The sequence below is a fragment of the Rhinichthys klamathensis genome, unplaced genomic scaffold (genome assembly GCF_029890125.1).
Source record: "Rhinichthys klamathensis goyatoka isolate OS25496 unplaced genomic scaffold, OSU_Roscu_1.1 h1tg000054l_1, whole genome shotgun sequence".
NCBI lineage: Eukaryota > Metazoa > Chordata > Actinopteri > Cypriniformes > Leuciscidae > Rhinichthys > Rhinichthys klamathensis.
The window spans coordinates 105,525-125,142 of NW_026606599.1; positions in this window are offsets into that span (position 1 = coordinate 105,525).

Genomic DNA, 19,618 nt, shown 5'->3' on the forward strand with positions numbered 1-19,618 from the left:
TGACAGCCTGGCTAAAAAGGATGTCTGTATAATTTGGCATGTTTCACTGTGTTATAACAAATAAACAATAGACTCCAAGCACATCACAATACGCGTACAACATCTTTAACACATTTTTAATGCTATTTGAACAAAGGGTGAATCTGTCAATTTTCCTTTGCCTCACTTTTGGCCACTACTGTATGGCAGTTCATTTACTTTCCAATTCGCCTTTGGCTAAGCCACACCCTAGAATGTAGATTGACCAATCACAGCGCAGCCAAGAACGAGCTCCCACAGTAGTCCGACACTTTTTCACAGCGCTCCATTGACTTTAACACGGGCATCTCATGTTTGTGGTCTCGGCAGGCTATTACCGTCGTAGTTTTATCTAAAATATGGTTAAGCGTTGTGCCTGGGGCATTTGTAACACAGATACGCGTTTCCCAGAGAGGTTGGAGGCGGGTGTGCGTTTTTTTCCCTTCCCAAACCGAAGTCAAATCCTGACAAGTGTCGTCTAGCACACGCTGCTAATAAATACAACGCTATACTCGCGTAGTCCGTTTGCTTTGTAATAACGATTATAGAAGTGAATAGAGACCTCCAGCTTTGCATGAACAGATATTGTTAGTCCCAGCCTCCGTCTCCATTAGTAGGATATGCGCTGGGTCATTTGTTGACTGTGACCGGTGTGCTTTTGCCTCTATTTGGATGCCTTGTTGTTGCTTGTGTTTCACCTGTATGTCGTGAATATAGCCTTCGAACGTATATTGCAGCCGCTTTTGCCTACTTCTATCGGACACTTTATTTGCTACTTTATAAAAGTTTGATAAAATTTCAGCAGGAAGAGCCGTCACAGCATAAGCCATGTTGATACCAGAGACAAGAGGAAGTTTGTTTGACGGACGTAGCAACAGTAACTAAGGGGGGCGGGGCTTAGCCAAAGGCGAATTGATCTTCAAATCTGCAGTAAAATAAAGCAACTTTTATGAGAATTTCGTGAATTTCGAGTTGTTGGATCCATTGAAAATAAATGTAAATATTAAAGATTCAGTGTCATAATTAAATGATTTTATTATAATTAGATGAAATGATTGGTGTCATGCTGCAGTGACCTCACCCTTGTAGGCTCACTATTGGCTGATTCAATGGTTGAGGGCGGACATTTTGGGTTGACATCACTGCAGTCCTCACAGCACAGCCAATCACAGCCACTTCAGTCAGCACTTAAGAATCAGTCTTAGACTATACTGAAAGTTGCTTTTAGCTTCTTTATAAACGTCCCCTACTCTTAGAAGAGTCCTACTTTTTACACTTAATTCAAAGCTTAAGACTATTCTTGAGAGCATTTCGTAGAAGTTTTATACATACGGGCCCAGATGTACTGTAGGCGGTCAGGATTCCGGGGGACGGGAACGAGTGGGAGGAGCTGATGAGTTTGGAGTTGAGGGATTGGATGGAATCGTGACACATTTCATATGAAAAAGTGAATAATTGCATTTTATTAACCAACTAATTTAGTTTGTATAGTTTAGTATATCTTTTCTGATGAACCCATATAACATGTTAAGCTGTCATATGGTTACAGTGTTCCCCACCTATGGGGCTTGTTGTCACATGTCACTTCCTTTCTTTCGAAGGAAATAAAGAAAAATATACACTGTATTTATGAAACAAGACCATTTAATTACTTTAGACGTGTGAAATTATTGTGGAAATAAATAAATACTCTGAACCCCAAGTGGATTTAAATAGATACTTAAACTGATAGAGGCAAAAAATATGGCACTAAATAATACTGGAGACATAGTGTTACTCTCTTAGATGAATTTCATTACTCCTTCTTCTGAATCCGCTCTTCTTTTTGTGTTTCCATGGTGCAAATTGCAAAACTGAAACCACTGCAACCACTTCCTGTTTTTTTTTTTCAGTTTAGTGTGACTTGTGTGTGTAAAAATACATTTCTTTAGAATCCTTTGTAAGATGTTTAAAGGATTAGTTCACCTCGAAATGAAAATGTTATTCGCTAGATAAGACCATAGACTGTAAAAAAAAATGGACAAAGCGTCTGTGACGTCACCCATAGACTTTCTGAAGAACGGTTTGAGGCCGTTTATGGGGGGTATGGGCGGCGACATCTTTTGAAAATCTTGGGAAATCCTAACCCCGCCCACCTTCTGGCCAACCCATATATGGGTAAAAGGGCGGGCTTTGTGTGAGACTGAGCCGGCCGGTGGCCCCGCCTCTTCAGCCGAGCCTCAGCTATCTGTACCGCTACAGGATCGACTGGCAGACTAGGCTACTCTTTACAGCCAGTATCATTCTTATGTTGAAACTCATTTTCCTCGATTTACTGGAGCCTATATGTAAAACGCATTTTGTAGCTCGCTCATAGGCTGTGCTGCGGCAACTGCACATCCAATGGCGCGGGCGCCTCTGACGCGCGACCAACTGGCTCGCAGATTAGTCTATTCTAATGTTACATTTATTCATTTGGCAGACGCATTTACAGTGTTTCAAACGTCAGTTATAACCATAGGTAAAGTACCTCGGACGCTAACTTATCTGAGGCGATTTAATGCTCACTGTTGCAGTGCCACTGCCCACAAACACTGATGCCCAATAGTGCTAACTACGTGAAATAGTAGTGGAATGTCACTTACCGGAAAAAAAGGAGCGAAGTACTCCTAGTCCTACAGTGTCAGTTAGTGCAGTTTATAGCAGAGCAACCCATGTTATGTACGATATTTCAATACAAATGTTCAGAAAGGATACAGAGGTGGCATGATGTGTTGTGTCAGATCATGGCCGAGACGTCAGATTTCAGAAATTCCACTCGACGCAGCCTGTTATCAGCTGTCAATCAAGCTGTCAATCAAAGTTAACCACGCCCTTATTTGTCATACATTTTATATCTAAATACGATCTAAACTAACGAGTTAGAAAAAAATTCACCCCCCTCACAGTTGTCAGGCACTCGGAACCTATCGAAAAATACAATAAAAGTCCATGGGACCAACCTGTAAAAACATGAATTTATGCTGTGAAAACGGACATTTTAACATGGGGTCTATGGATATTTGCTCCCTTTTGGGACCTCCCTCTAGCGGATTTTCGATGTATTGCAGTTTTTCGCACTTCCGGGTAGGCTTCATTTTTCAGATTAGAATGTTGCCGCTTGGATAAGACCCTATTCCTCAGTTGGGATCGTCCAGAGCCCTTTGAAGCTCTTCAAAACCCTTTGAAACTGCATTGATTTGGACTTCAACAATTTGGTTACCGTTGAAGTCCATTGTGTGGAGAAAAATCCTGAATGTTTTCCTCAATTTTTTTTTATTTCTTTTCCTCTGAAGAAAGAAAGACATGAACATCTTGGATGGCATTGGGGCGAGTAAATTATCAGGAAATCTTTATTTTGAGGTGCACTAATCCTTTAAGAAAGGGATAAAGGTCATGAACGGCATTGTTTGATTGTTTTATAATTCTTCCTGGGGTGCACTTATACAGTAATGTTAGTGTGATTTTTACATAAAAAATGGTCACCCTGATTTTAGTCTCTGATTTGAGCACTCTGTTTGAAGGGGCGTGTGTGTTGTGAGACCTCAGTGTAAACACCCACTGCTGTGATTGGCTGTGAGACCTCAGTGTAAACGCCCACTGCTGTGATTGGCTGTGAGACCTCAGTGTAAACGCCCACTGCTGTGATTGGCTGTGAGACCTCAGTGTAAACGCCCACTGCTGTGATTGGCTGTGAGACCTCAGTGTAAACACCCACTGCTGTGATTGGCTGTGAGACCTCAGTGTAAACGCCCACTGCTGTGATTGGCTGTGAGACTTCAGTGTAAACGCCCACTGCTGTGATTGGCTGCTGTGAGACTTCAGTGTAAACGCCCACTGCTGTGATTGGCGGCTGTGAGACCTCAGTGTAAACGCCCACTGCTGTGATTGGCGGCTGTAAGACCTCAGTGTAAACGCCCACTGCTGTGATTGGCTGTGAGACTTCAGTGTAAACGCCCACTGCTGTGATTGGCTGCTGTGAGACTTCAGTGTAAACGCCCACTGCTGTGATTGGCTGTGAGACCTCAGTGTAAACGCCCACTGCTGTGATTGGCTGCTGTGAGACTTCAGTGTAAACGCCCACTGCTGTGATTGGCTGTGAGACTTCAGTGTAAATGCCCACTGCTGTGATTGGCTGTGAGACTTCAGTGTAAACGCCCACTGCTGTGATTGGCGGCTGTAAGACCTCAGTGTAAACGCCCACTGCTGTGATTGGCTGCTGTGAGACTTCAGTGTAAACGCCCACTGCTGTGATTGGCTGCTGTGAGACTTCAGTGTAAATGCCCACTGCTGTGATTGGCTGCTGTGAGACTTCAGTGTAAACGCCCACTGCTGTGATTGGCTGTGAGACTTCAGTGTAAATGCCCACTGTTGTGATTGGCTGTGAGACTTCAGTGTAAATGCCCACTGCTGTGATTGGCTGCAGTGAGACTTCAGTGTAAACGCCCACTGCTGTGATTGGCTGCTGTGAGACTTCAGTGTAAATGCCCACTGCTGTGAGACTTCAGTGTAAACGCCCACTGCTGTGATTGGCTGTGAGACTTCAGTGTAAACGCCCACTGCTGTGATTGGCTGCTGTGAGACTTCAGTGTAAACACCCACTGCTGTGATTCACTGTGAGACTTCAGTATAAACGCCCACTGCTGTGATTGGCTGTGAGACTTCAGTGTAAACGCCCACTGCTGTGATTGGCTGTGAGACTTCAGTGTAAATGCCCACTGCTGTTATTGGCTGTGAGATTTCAGTGTAAACGCCCACTGCTGTGATTGGCTGTGAGACTTCAGTGTAAACGCCCACTGCTGTTATTGGCTGTGAGACTTCAGTGTAAACGCCCACTGCTGTGATTGGCTGTGAGACTTCAGTGTAAACACTCACTGCTGTGATTGGCTGCTGTGAGACTTCAGTGTAAACGCCCACTGCTGTGATTGGCTGTGAGACTTCAGTGTAAATGCCCACTGCTGTGATTGGCTGCTGTGAGACTTCAGTGTAAACGCCCACTGCTGTGATTGGCTGCTGTGAGATTTCAGTGTAAACACCCACTGCTGTTATTGGCTGTGAGACTTCAGTGTAAACGCCCACTGCTGTGATTGGCTGCTGTGAGATTTCAGTGTAAACACCCACTGCTGTTATTGGCTGTGAGACTTCAGTGTAAACACCCACTGCTGTTATTGGCTGTGAGATTTCAGTGTAAACACCCACTGCTGTGATTGGCTGTGAGACCTCAGTGTAAACGCCCACTGCTGTTATTGGCTGTGAGACTTCAGTGTAAATGCCCACTGCTGTGATTGGCTGCTGTGAGACTTCAGTGTAAATGCCCACTGCTGTGATTGGCTGCTGTGAGACTTCAGTGTAAATGCCCACTGCTGTGATTGGCTGCTGTGAGACTTCAGTGTAAACGCCCACTGCTGTGATTGGCTGCTGTGAGACTTCAGTGTAAACGCCCACTGCTGTGATTGGCTGCTGTGAGACTTCAGTGTAAACGCCCACTGCTGTGATTGGCTGCTGTGAGACTTCAGTGTAAACGCCCACTGCTGTGATTGGCTGCTGTGAGACTTCAGTGTAAAGGCCCACTGCTGTGATTGGCTGTGAGACTTCAGTGTAAATGCCCACTGCTGTGATTGGCTGTGAGATTTCAGTGTTAACGCCCACTGCTGTGATTGGCTGCTGTGAGACTTCAGTGTAAACGCCCACTGCTGTGATTGGCTGTGAGATTTCAGTGTAAACGCCCACTGCAGTGATTGGCTGTGAGACTTCAGTGTAAATGCCCACTGCTGTGATTGGCTGCTGTGAGACTTCAGTGTAAATGCCCACTGCTGTGATTGGCTGTGAGACTTCAGTGTAAACGCCCACTGCTGTGATTGGCTGCAGTGAGACTTCAGTGTAAACGCCCACTGCTGTGATTGGCTGCTGTGAGACTTCAGTGTAAATGCCCACTGCTGTGATTGGCTGCTGTGAGACTTCAGTGTAAACGCCCACTGCTGTGATTGGCTGCTGTGAGACTTCAGTGTAAACGCCCACTGCTGTGATTGGCTGCTGTGAGACTTCAGTGTAAACGCCCACTGCTGTGATTGGCTGCTGTGAGACTTCAGTGTAAACGCCCACTGCTGTGATTGGCTGCTGTGAGACTTCAGTGTAAACGCCCACTGCTGTGATTGGCTGCTGTGAGACTTCAGTGTAAACGCCCACTGCTGTGATTGGCTGCTGTGAGACTTCAGTGTAAACGCCCACTGCTGTGATTGGCTGATGTGAGACTTCAGTGTAAACGCCCACTGCTGTGATTGGCTGTGAGACTTCAGTGTAAATGCCCACTGCTGTTATTGGCTGTGAGATTTCAGTGTAAACGCCCACTGCTGTGATTGGCTGCTGTGAGATTTCAGTGTAAACGCCCACTGCAGTGATTGGCTGTGAGACTTCAGTGTAAACAACCACTACTGTGATTGGCGGCTGGGAGACTTCAGTGTAAACGCCCACTGCTGTGATTGGCTGACATCTTTGCATATGAAATAGCTAGTATTACACGTGGAACTCAAAAACGTTTTGCACGTTTTTACTATTACAGCTCTCAAGGTTAACTAATTGTGGAAAAGTATTGATTATAGCATTATATTTAGATCTATGGCATTATATTTAGATCGTGGCATAAAGGTTGCAGTGATGAGCATTGCACGCAAACGGCGTGCTCTCTGGCGTCCGCTGGATGCATTGTATCGATGGCTTTGACCCGTGGTTCCTAGCATTCTCTCCATGTCTCCGCGCCACCTTCCTCCCTGTCTTCGCTGTTGTGGAGTGAATACCTCTAACAGTTTAAATAACACTATGGTTTCTAAAGGCCATAGTGAGACTCTCCTCTCCTTGAACTGCCACCTTAATGTAGTGGGGTGGTTTGAGTACCCGAATGACCCTAGGAGCTATGTTGTCCGGGGCTATATGGCCCTGGTAGGATCTCCCAAGGCAAACAGGTCCTAGGCGACGGGTCAGACTAAGAGCGGTTCAAAAAACCCTTTATGAGTAAAATTAAATCAAGGACCGTGACGTGGCCCGGTATGGCGCAGCCGGGGCCCCACCCTGACCGGCTTAACGCTAGTGACCTAAGGCTATGTGTGCCTTGGCTATCTTGTTAAATGGCTTAGCACTAGAATGCATGGTATGTGTTCTCATGAGCAATAAATATAACGTTGCAAGCTGCTAGAGATAAGAAACCCAGCAACCACCTGAGCAAGTATCATCAATGAAGTCATTCGATAATGATCACAAAACCCTTATACTCTTATTTGATAAATGAAAAGCCATTAGCAGTGATAATGATTGACAGGGCCGGGCTCTGACGTTGCATCGACATGTTAAACATAGTTAATGCAATCATTACCCTTGAAATAAAAGAACATGCCATTATTTTTAAGCAGCTAAACATGTAATTCCTTTGAATGTGAATGCTTTTTTACTTTAACCTTCTCATCCATATCTTAGACAGCATATACTCACAGAAATGCAAATAATAGACCATTTTCTGCTGCAAAGACACAACTGCATAACGCCCCATAGTAAGTCACTTCACAAGACTATAAACACGATGCTTAGTTTAACTGTATTGATTGTTCTTTAGTGTGACCCAGACAAAACGAGCATCTGAATCAACCACACACATTTAGCATCGCTAATGAATTGCTCTTGGAAATAAATTAATGCATCATTATTATACCGCTAAATATGGTTAATGCCGTTTAAAGTGCAAATGCTTATATCACTTTAACTGTTTTCATTTCCATACTATCTGCAACTGTTGACATGACGCTAGTTTAAAACATTTCTAACATAAAGCTAGTTTAAAAGTTGTAAAGATTGCTCCATTTGGGAATGAATTACCAGAATTATCACACAATATGCACAGAGATATGGAATAAAAGATCATTCACTTATCTTAGACGTCCTGAAAGCGTGCTACATACTGTTAACAGCAACACTACAAGTATTTGTTTGAATATTGAGCTGCAGCTCATTGGCCGCTGATGCAACAGCAATCAATCCGCTGTGCTATGAAGATAATCATCTCACCCCATCATGCCAGCTGTAATGGTTTCTCTGGGTTTCTCTCAGTCACCCCCTCATCTCTATGTTTCTCCTTCCTCTCACCCTGTCATGCCTTTATGTTTCCCTGGGGTGGTACAGTAAGGATTGAGCTTATATACACAACTGAGCGACTTTTAACTTCCTTGTAAGGTAGAAAAACATGTTGCTTATGTTTAAAAATTAAATGTATACCTCATGCTTAGTCAAGTCAAGTCAAGTCAAGGTTTATTTATATAGCACAAGTTTAACACAACCGTAGTTGATCCAAAGTGCTTTACAGTATAATAAAAATAAAATAGAAGAATAAAAAGAGAAAAGAAAAAGTAGTAGACAAAAGGCAAAAAATAGATAAAATGAAGGATCAAACCATTCATTTTATACAAACAGCACATACATAACGTAGAACACCAAATTATTTAAAATTTACTCAAATGCGAGAGAGTAAAAATGGGTCTTTAAGCTGGATTTAAAAGCAACCAGAGATGGAGAGGTCCTAATAGTTAAAGGTAAATTGTTCCAGAGCTTTGGGGCAACTACAGAGAAAGCTCGGTCACCTTTTGATTTACACCGAGAGCGTGGGACAGATAAGAGTGACTGATCACAAGATCTTAGTGACCTAGAGGCTGTGTATGGCCTAATAAGATCACAAATATAATCTGGTGCCGAACTATGTAGGGCCTTGTATGCAAAAATAAGGATCTTAAAATCGACTCTAAATTTTATTCTGCGACCATGCTTACACATGGTACAATCCACTATCCCTCTGTGTATACATTAGTGGTACATTTGCATCAGTTGAAACATCCCTTTCCTTGTAAGGAACCTGTACACATTTAATGTATCATCATCATTGGAACATCTCTCCTCAGTGAACGTGTTACATTGGACACATAGCAAAATATAACTCTATCAGCTCTCTGCTCAGCACACATGTACAACATACTCTGACTTCACAAAATACATTATGAAATTATTATGAAAATGAATAAAGAAAAATAAGCCTTGCTATGTTTTAGCACATATGTGGGAGATGCGGAATGGATCAAAATACCTCAAAATAAAAGAGGACTTGAGTAAGCCCATTAATGGCATGTTTGAGTTGTAGATTTAAAAAATTAGCTTTCCCCTTGTTGTTAATTCATTTCATGAAAAGAGACACCAGTGATTTTTGCCAAGAGATCTCTCGTATTTATTTATCATTCTATAAGACATAGGAGGAAGAGACCATAGACAAACAGAAGTCTTCATTCGGCATCGTTGCCATCTCCTCCTGCTTTCCGGACAAAGGGGCTCAGTCTTTATACTATTGACCAAGAAAAAACCATAGTAACATTTTTTGTCCATATAGCGCGGGGTTACAAGCTGTTGCATGTGTGCTCTCAATATGGAACAGACTTTGATATAACATACAACCCAAAGAAAAGCCCTATCATGATAGCCCGGAGCAGAGAGGACTCCACACTGACATTTCCTGATTTTTTTTTGTCAGGCACTAGACTTAAGGTCACTAATGAATGCAAATATGTGGGGCACTATGTGACTGCAGACTTGTCTGATGACAGAGACATCTATAGACAGTGTGGCATGCTCTATGGACAGGCTAACATGCTGAGTCGCAGATGTGGAATGTGCTCAATACCTGTCAAAATCAGACTCTTTAAGGCGTACTGCACTACCATGTACACTGCACACCTGTGGAGGCGCTACAAAAGGAGTAGTATGAAAAAGCTAACTCTACCAGCTCTCTGCTCAGCACACATGTACAACATACTCTGACTTCACAAAATACATTATGAAATTATTATGAAAATAAAGAAAGAAAAATAATACTAAAAATAACATCAAACAGTAAAATTTTAGCAAGGAGGATGCAAGAACATCTGGAATTCTCCGACTTACAATTTGCCTTCTTGAAAAAAGATGGGTGTTTGGAAGCAAGTATGTTATTACACTCAATCTTGAGACAGGCTCATGATAACACGGATGAGGTGTCTTTGTTGGCCCTTGATATATCCAAAGCTTTTGATATTGTCTCCCATGATGCAGTTTTGAACTCAGCTATAAAAGCAGGCATCCCAAGCCCCTTTGTGAATTACCTGAGGCATCTGTACCGAACAGCAACGACGTATATTGGAGGTGTGGGCACTCATTGTGGAAGAGGTGTTCGCCAGGGTGATCCGTTATCACCACTGCTGTTCATCCTGACTATGGGAGATGTGTTATTGATGGCCAGCCCTGATAAGGGCATTAAGTTAGGTGGAATGAAGATTGACGCACTGGCCTATGCTGACGATCTACACATCGGAACACTTTGAGAACAATGGACTGAATGATTCGTACGGCAGTAAGATCGTGGCTTCGCCTCCCAAAGGACACACCAATAGCATATCTTTGCCCTCATTTCGGAAGATGTTGACTGCAGTCAACAGACACTGCAAGGTTGGTGGCGAGGTGGTCACCAGCAAAGAGGAGGTGAAACAAGGTTGGAGAAACCTGTTGGCGGCTTCTTTCGACGGAAGAGATCTGACAGCGTCGAACATCGATCAGGGGAGTCATCTATGGATCAAGAACCCTGAAAGAGTCTTCCCGCGACTACATCTACGTGGACTACAACTGCGTGGAGGATTGTTAGCGACGAAGGGACGTTCGTCAAGAGGAAGGAGTCGCCTACCATCTGAACTCGCCTCTAGAGGAGCATGTCACACTACAGAGACACTGAATCATATCCTGCAGGTGTGCGACGTGACACATAATGGTCGATGTGCAAGACACAACAGGGTACTTAGAACGCTACAGATAACAATAAATAAAGCCGCAGCTAAGACCAGTCTGGAGCCCATAATTCCAACGGGTAGAAGCTTTTTTAAGCCAGATCTTGTTGTGGTCCATGGAAATACCGTCACCGTAATGGACGTCGCCATTGTCGCCGGATACAGGATGGAGGACTCCCGGAGAATGAAGATTTCCAAATATGGCTCTCCCGAAAATGAACAGGCTATTCAAGGATGGATTGGGGAGTCATCAACAATTAAACATCTGCCAGTGATCATCTCTTGGAAAGCATTGATGCATGGACCATCGGGAAGAGGATTGAGGAAGATGGGTTTGACCACAAGGGACATCTCAGACTTGTGTTTGTTAACTATTACTGGATCTATTAAATGTTATGATCTTTACATTAGGGGGACATGAGCTGTCATCGGATTTATAGAAATGATTGTTATGATTACCCTGATGATTCTTGCATGTAAGTTCCCTTGGGGGGGCTTTGCAGTTACTAGTGGGTAGGGCCTAGTGGGTCTCCTCTAGTAATTCTTGGAGTGCGACGTTCATTGATTGTGTATGACTGTTGTCTCCGAAAATGCCATTAAAATAGCATATAATGATGCCTTGCGGATGCTACTGAGGGTCCCACGATGGAGTAGTGCGAGCCAAATGTTTGTAGATGTGAGTTTGCCAAACTGCCCTGCTGTACTGCGAAATCTTACGTACAGGTGCATGTGCAGGCTTTCGAGCTCTGTGAACAGTATCATCACTGCATTGACCAACCCTGGACTAAGCTTGGTGCGATATTCTTCTAGTATCTGGTCTCACTGGCTTATGAGCCTATACAGGTGATACATGTATTGCTTTTATGTGTGTCTCTTTTTGTCTGTAATATGGACCATTATTTACGTGTCTGAAATAAAATTCAATAATAATGATAACACATACATTACCAGAGAAACATGTGGTTCCCATTAACAATGGAATGTATATCCAATCCCGGTGGAAACTATACACTGCATATACTTTCAGTCTCACTCCAACACATTCTCTTATGCAGTCTAACTTATCACAAAGTCTCCCAAAGTCTCTCTCTCCCACATCTTCAAAACAGTATGATTCCCAAAATGCAATGATTACAAATGATTATGAATGTATTTAAAAAGTAATAAAACAGATACATAAGACTTCTGATTATGATATTAATAAAAATAAAATTAATTAATTTAATCAACATTAAATTATGAGATTTTCAATCTTCAGAGTCATGCTCTTAACGAACTAGGTTTTATTTCCTCTTTCCATATTATGAATAATAAATGTGTATCATTTTAATTTGCTTGTTACACAATGGAGCCTAACTTATTGTAATAATTATTTGACGTAGCCTACTTTTACACTCAGAAATATTCCATGGCATCCTCACGTACTAAAGTACATTTTTTTTTTATTGTTTGCATGTTGGAGGTACGCTATTACGTCATGTGCAGAGTGATGTTAACATTTAAGCTAGCTGGTGAGAGAAAAAGGCACTATCAAAGAGTCTAAAGAGGAAAGTTGACAGTGAAAATAGGGCATACAAAGAAGAATGGAAAGACAACTATGCGTTCATCCTAACTAGTTTTGTGAATGCAAAGCCGGTGTGTCTTATCTTCAACAAAGCAATCCACTATTTTGATTGTCTGTCAGAACTTTTCAAATTAAAAGCTCTCAATTCATCTCAAAATAAAACTTTGCTGCTAAAACGTTCTCATATTTTTATTTTGAAGGCAAAAACACTAAAGACGAAGTGATTGTGAGTAACCGTTGCTGTCATGACGGATCTATTTCAGAACCAGACGCTATAAAAAATAATCTGGCTGCGGGCACGGGCCAAATATTATTGCTGGCGGGCCAGTTTTGGCCTGTTGCCTGTCGCCGACCTCTGCTCTAGAGGCTCAAGGCAGTCCCATCACAGCAATCTGACGAAAGAAGATCTCCTACTGGCTTCCAAGACCCTGGGCTGCTCCTCAGATACACCTGCGGATTCCCTCCCAATAACTCCAACACGGCCAGCTCAGCCAAAGCTAGCTGGTAGGAAACGTACAGCCAAGTCGTCTTCTCCCAGAGCTGCTAAACGACCTAAGCCTTTGGCAACAAATCGTCTCCTCCTTGCCACATACTAGTGGATATTAATAGCCAACTCATTCAGGTCGTTCAAGGCCTCTCAGAGATAGTTAAAGGTCTCGAATCTAGATTAAAAAATGTAGAAAGCGTTAACCTGTTAACCGCGCTCCCGGATTCCCTATGCCCTCTGGCTCCTCCCCGGCTCTCACTCCTCTATTTGGACCATGTGGTCTCCCAGCTGCACCTTCTACATCTTTCGCTACACCAGCAGCTGTTCTTCCTGTGTATTTATTTTCTGTTTTCTGTTTCTTTTTTCTGTACAGCACTTTGGTCTACTTCGGTTGTTTTAAAGTGCTTTATAAATAAAGTTTGATTTGAGTTTTATTTGATTCCTACAGCTCAGACTCCAGTATCACATGCACGTACGACTTCTCAGTTTAACCTCTCTACTGCTGTGGTAGGCGCTTTGTTCCACCAGCCGCTGCTGCCATGTCCCCCCATTCAAGGTAAGGACATTAACTTGGCTACTCTGCTGCTCCCGTCACCAGCGGCACATCGACAAATGGTGGACTGGAGCGACGTGGCAGTTTTCTTAAAAACTGCTGATTCCAGACTGCAACGTAACCTCTCCTTTTCCGAATTCGTTATTGGCTTCGCCATTTACAGAGATGTTATCCGCCAAGCTTTTCCCGATCGCCGGGAAGAACTTGATTTATACCTAGCAATGATGGCAGACTTTAACCAACGAAATGGGGGCACATTATTTTGTGAATATCACAGATCTTTCTCTGCAAAATCAGCCTCTTTCATTACGCTAACTAACACTGAATTAGACTTGTCCATTACGGACACTGAACTGCTGATTAGTCATTTTGGTGGCCAAAAAACTGTGACCTGTGCAGTATGTAGCTCTCACGGACACTCTGCATCTTTCTGCCCTAATGCTCTTGTCAGCAGGGCTCCGGTCGCTGTCCACGGTGCTGAACCTGTAAGCGCCACTTTTGATGCTAAAGGCCGCTCTAGTACGGTTTTCAATGGCATTCCTCTCTGCAACAACTTCCATCTGTCTGCATGTTCTCTAAATGCAAATTTTCACATATTTGTAGCTTCTGCAAGGACCCACACCCGAAATCTGTCTGCCCACGACGTCTGAGGCCTTCGAACAGAGAGAAATCCCAAAAACTTGCAATCAGCTTTAGCCGAACCTGATGTGGTTTCTGTTTTGCTAAAGAAAGAACTCAATAAATGTAAAATAATCAGCCCTTTCAATTCTCTTGGCATAGCAACTCGCAAATATTCTGGGAAAAAGCATTACATTTTTGACATGTCCTTGCCGCATTCTAACACGATAGCGAGCGTCAACGAATGCATCCCATCAGAACCTTTCTCTCTCTACTACGATTCAGTCGGTAACGCCATTTAATTAAATAAGTTGGCAGGTCAAGGTGCTTGGCTCGCTAAGGCTGATATTACCGACACGTTTAAAATCGTACCTATTAAAAAGGGAATCCAAGTTCTATTTTGCCGCATATATTTAGTTTTTTTCCAAAGCTCTGTGATGGATCCTGTTGAATGTCTGCAAGCTTCCATTCGTTTTGCATTTCCTTGATGATTTTTTATTGATCGACTTTTCGTCTCCTCAAACCTCTATTTTAGATACGCTTAAACAGACCTTCAGTGACGTAGGCGTTCCTCTTTCCAAAGATAAAACATTAGGCCCTTCAACCACTCTGGGGTTTCTCTGCATTTTACTAGATTCAGTCAAAATGCAAGCTTCTTTATCTAACGAGAAACTTCTTAGAATCAGATCTTTCATGGAATTATTTATCTCTTCACGTTCCGTCTCTAAACGCGACATGCTCTCTCTTCTAGGCCATCTTAATTTCGCTATGAGTATTATCCCCCAAGGTAGAGCATTTATTTCCTGGCTGCTTACTCTAGCTCACTCAGTGGTTAACTTAAGCTGTGACAATGCACTTTCATCTTTTAATGTATGCAAATAAATGATTAAACGACACAAAGTATGGTCGTTTGCCGTGGTCACTGAGAGAAGCGACGCGCTGTTGTTGACGTCCCAGTCATCGAGAGAGACTACAGTTCGAGCGATCTCTTCCAAAGGTATTTGAAGTATCTGAGAGAAGCCGGAGTTGATCGTTAACTCGGGTGAAGTCGTGGAGCGTGAGTAAAAGGATATATAAACTCAAGAGCGGTTATTGCAGGACTAACTGACTTTGTGGTTTATTTGCTGCCCTTTGATACACTGTGGAAACCTTGATGGACTAAAATGACTGACTGTTTCTCTGAACTCCTCTTTTCGCACAATCCTTCCACACTAAGACTATGTGAACTGTGTGAAGAAGGTTTGATATGAATGAAACCTGCGTTGTTTGCTGTATTGTTTAAATTGGTGTTGTGTATGTTCTTTATTCCTATTATTCCAATGGTGATGTGTGGTGTGATGAATTTGGTACTCTGTCATGGTGAATATAGCCTACTCCAATATTTGCATATTGAATCATAGTGGTTGGGTTTTCTTAGAGTCTACTCTTGAAACATTAAGGGTTCATGTTAATTACTTAATACATGTGACCTGTGTTCGCTTTTCCTTCTTGACGTGACTAACGACCCCAAACAAGATTATATCTTGATTATATTTTGGCAGAATATATATCTGTCTGGCACCCCAGCATAAAATGAAGTAGGAAAGTGTTACAAAGCGATACTGTTGTCATAGATGAGGGGTGCCTGTCCGATCTCGGTTTCTGGAACAACCTGCTTCAAAGCTGGAATATCTATTTTCTATAATGACGTTCCCGAATCGCCCATAGCTTTGGAACTATTCACTGATGCCTCTCCCTCTATTGGCATTGGGGGATTTTTTCAAGGGCTATGGTTCGCCAAAAGATGGCCAGTTAAATTTTCTACCTTAAATTCAGGCTCCGTTTCATCCGCCCTCTACAAATTATATCCCATTTCAGTATCTAGCGTTCTCTGGGGACCGGCTTGGTCTCGTAAACGGATCACTATGTTTTGCGACAACGAATCGGCCGTTGCCATAATAAACAAAGGGAGATCTCCCTGTCAGGCAATCCTGTCGGTTTTAGGGGAATTATTTGGCAGTCGGTTAGTCATAGATTTATTATTAAAGCTGCCCATATTCCCATTCTGCTTGGTTTTCGTTTAACATGTTTTGTTTTGCATATCATATTTCTCTATTCCCCATTCTAGTCACTACAGTTTGCGCTTTCTTAGTCCACAACTTCCAATCTCGTAATTTGAAAATCTCAACTTTAATCAAACTGCTCGCAGGAATTAAATTTCACGCCAGATTTCACAATCCATATTTTCCCAGTTTTTTCTCCTCTCCAAACATTCGTCTGTCACTCAAAGGCTTAACTAAAGCTACGCATAAAGTTCCTGACCTCACCATAACTATGCCTATATTAGAAAGGCTGGTCAACTCCCTGCGTCATGGTTTATTCTCTGATTATATTAACGTTCTCCTGGAAGCTGTGTTTCTAACAACTTTCTTTGGCTTCATGCGTCCAGGGAATTCACTTCGGCATCCCATAAATTTGACCCCACTCGAGTGACTTACGTTTTTCACCTCATTTCTTTTCAATCCTACTGAAGCATTTTAAGACCGGTTCATTAGGCTCAGGCATAAATCACAATATCTAGAATCAACAATAACTACTGCCCCTTTATTTCTACGGTAAGCTTTCTCAAAGCACGTCCTTGCACCCCCAATCAACCTGCCCTCCCCAACGGTTCTCCCATATCAAGAGAATGGTTTAGAACTCATCTAGCGACCGTCCTTCAGAACTTGGGGCTATCGTCTCATCTTTACACTGGACATTCATTCAGAATCTGTGCTGCTACAACAGCAGCCGAATGCGTGATTCCATCCTCGTCAATCAAGCTCCTGGGCAGATGGTCTTCTTCAGCATACGAATCCTAAATAAGATGTGATGCTCAAACCGTCAGGAATGCTCATCAAGCTCTCTCAAGTAATTTCAAAGGTACATCCTTAATTTAAACTACTGGTGGTGATGTTTTTCATACGCTTCTAAAATTCAATCGCTTTAATTCCCAATTCTACCCCACTCAGGGCCTAAGCAACCCTTCTAAATCAACAGGTTAAGGGTCCTCATGCACCTCGGTAAACCACATTATACATTACTCAAATCCTCTTTTGCTAACACTAAAGATAACTTTGTTACTTAACAAGTGTCAGGTAAGTTTACAGCATATCATAAACCCCTTATCCTAAATCTCCTGCGGTAAGTAGACTATCTATACAAACTTCTAGGTGTGGCGGCAGTTTCCTTTCCTTTTTTTATTTCACAGCCTATGCAGCTTGCTTTTTCCGTTCGGCCTATCGGGGCTAACTCAAGCACCCACACCGTCTTCTCCACACCATGGCCTAACATGGCCCCCTTTTCATGAGCTATGCGGCTTCTCACACACTGGCCTATCAGGGCCTCTCTCACGGCCAACTCAGCTTTTCTCTTACCTCTGCCTATTGTGGCAGTATACACGGCCAAACGGCTTTACGTACCTTGACCTAACGTGACAGTCTTTCACGGCATATGCTGCTTTCTGTACGCCTAACGTGGCAGATGCGCAGATTACCCACCGCATGCTGCACCGCGAAGCACTCGTCAACTGGTGGGTATCAATTTCCCTTCTCAGTAGTTTGGGGTAGGCTCCGCCCCCGCCCTCATCTTCAGGCAGGAACTGCATCTGCTACCCTACGGACTCCGCACGGGCAAATAACTTTAACATTTCATCTATTTGATAATAATTTGCATACAACTGTTAAATAAATCTTATTAATACTAGTTTTGCATACGTTAGTTCCTGTGTGTCAGTTCCTGTGTGTCAGTTCCTGTGTGTCAGTTCCTGTGTGTTAGTTCCTTGCTCCATCGTTTGGTCTGTTTCGGCCCTCTGTTCAGTCCAGTTCTCTGTCTGGTGTCTTCAGTGTTTAAGGTTGGTTCCGTTAGTTCTACAGGGTCCATCTGTTTTGTTTTTCATTAGTTTAATAAAGTCTGATTGCTGCACACAGATCCTCCACTTGCCTTCATAGGAACCAACCCGTGAACATTCTCAGAACTTCATCTAACAGGGAACGTTCTCGCAAGGTTCTCTCAAAGCTATGAACAAACGTTCCTCAAGTAACTTTAATAGAACGTTTGTTCAAAGTTATCCGGTCTTTAATAATGTTCTCAAAACGTTAGCAAAAAAACATTATATGTCATTCATGAAATGTTTTTGTCTGTTTTATTTGAAATATTACTACTTGTTTCAGAACACTCAAAAGTAACATTCCAATAATGTTTGAAGAATGATCAAATTAAATGTCCCCTTAACGTTCATGTACCAAAAAAAAAGTTTTTAAAAAGTTTTTAAAAAATGGGATGTTTTGAACGTTCAGAAAAGATTCAGAAATAACGTTTTCATAACTCAATGGGAATGTTAGCAAAACATATTTTGTTAGCTGGTTTGGGCATTTTTTAAATCAAAAGTTTTACTCACGTTAGTCAATGCAATTTGAAAAAGTGTAATTTTATTAATTAACTGTCACAGTTTCATTTTCATGGACTTTTAGTTTGTTTTTCTCAGTCACATGTTCTCCTTTTGTCTTAGTTTCCTGCCACTCGTTTTTTATCCTTGGTTACCATCATTATGAGTTCTGTGTTTCTGCTGTGTTTGATTAGCATCTCGTTTGTGTTTGCTCTATAAGTTGTACCCTCACAGTCACTCTCGCCTCACTGTCTATGTCAGAGGTTGTGTTTTGTTTTCCTGCCAGTTTGGAATATTGTCTGTGTGGAATATTAAAGCTCTTATCTTCATTGTGTTTCCTGAAACCTTGTGTGACAAAACCTTTAACAAGTCTTCATAAATGCTGTAAAAATATACTGCTCATTGTTAGTTAGCTAATGCATGAGCATGGAGACATTTGAACAAATGAGACAGTGTTAAAATTAAAATTATAGCCCTACATAAAATAAATGTAAGTAGAATTATCTTTACTGAACCCGATTTTGTTTAAAAATTTGCATGCACGTTTGTTTTTGTGTTTATAGCTCTTGTCACCACAGCAACGGTAGGAATCACAACAGTATTAGCAGCAACAGCTCTGCACAGGAAGTGAGAGGAGAGAAGTTGTGAAGATGCAGTCGGTTATGATGAGTGTCATAACAACAACACCGACAACACAACAGCACTAATGTCACTGGAGCATTTGACCTGGACTCAAACCTCTACATGTACATACTGAGCAGTTTCTGTTTTTCATGAGATTGTGAGAAGCCTGAAAAGATCAGTTGTATCTGATAATTATTTCATGTAATTGACGTGGGTAATGACTGCTAGGATTTGATGTGCTGCTAAATAAATAAAAGAAAACTCATTGAAGAGTTAATGCATTACTGCAATGAGAATTTCGGGGCAATGCATTGGATGAAAATAATGTCACAATGCAGCAAATCTTAATCATCACTACACAGGCGTAATAAAAAAAAAGTGACCTGGATATGTTCTTTTTGTGAGATTAATGGTATCATCTTGTAAGCGGCTGACACATGTGTCACATGTAGTTCTCGGAAACTTTGACATTCAACTTTCCAAAATTAGTTTT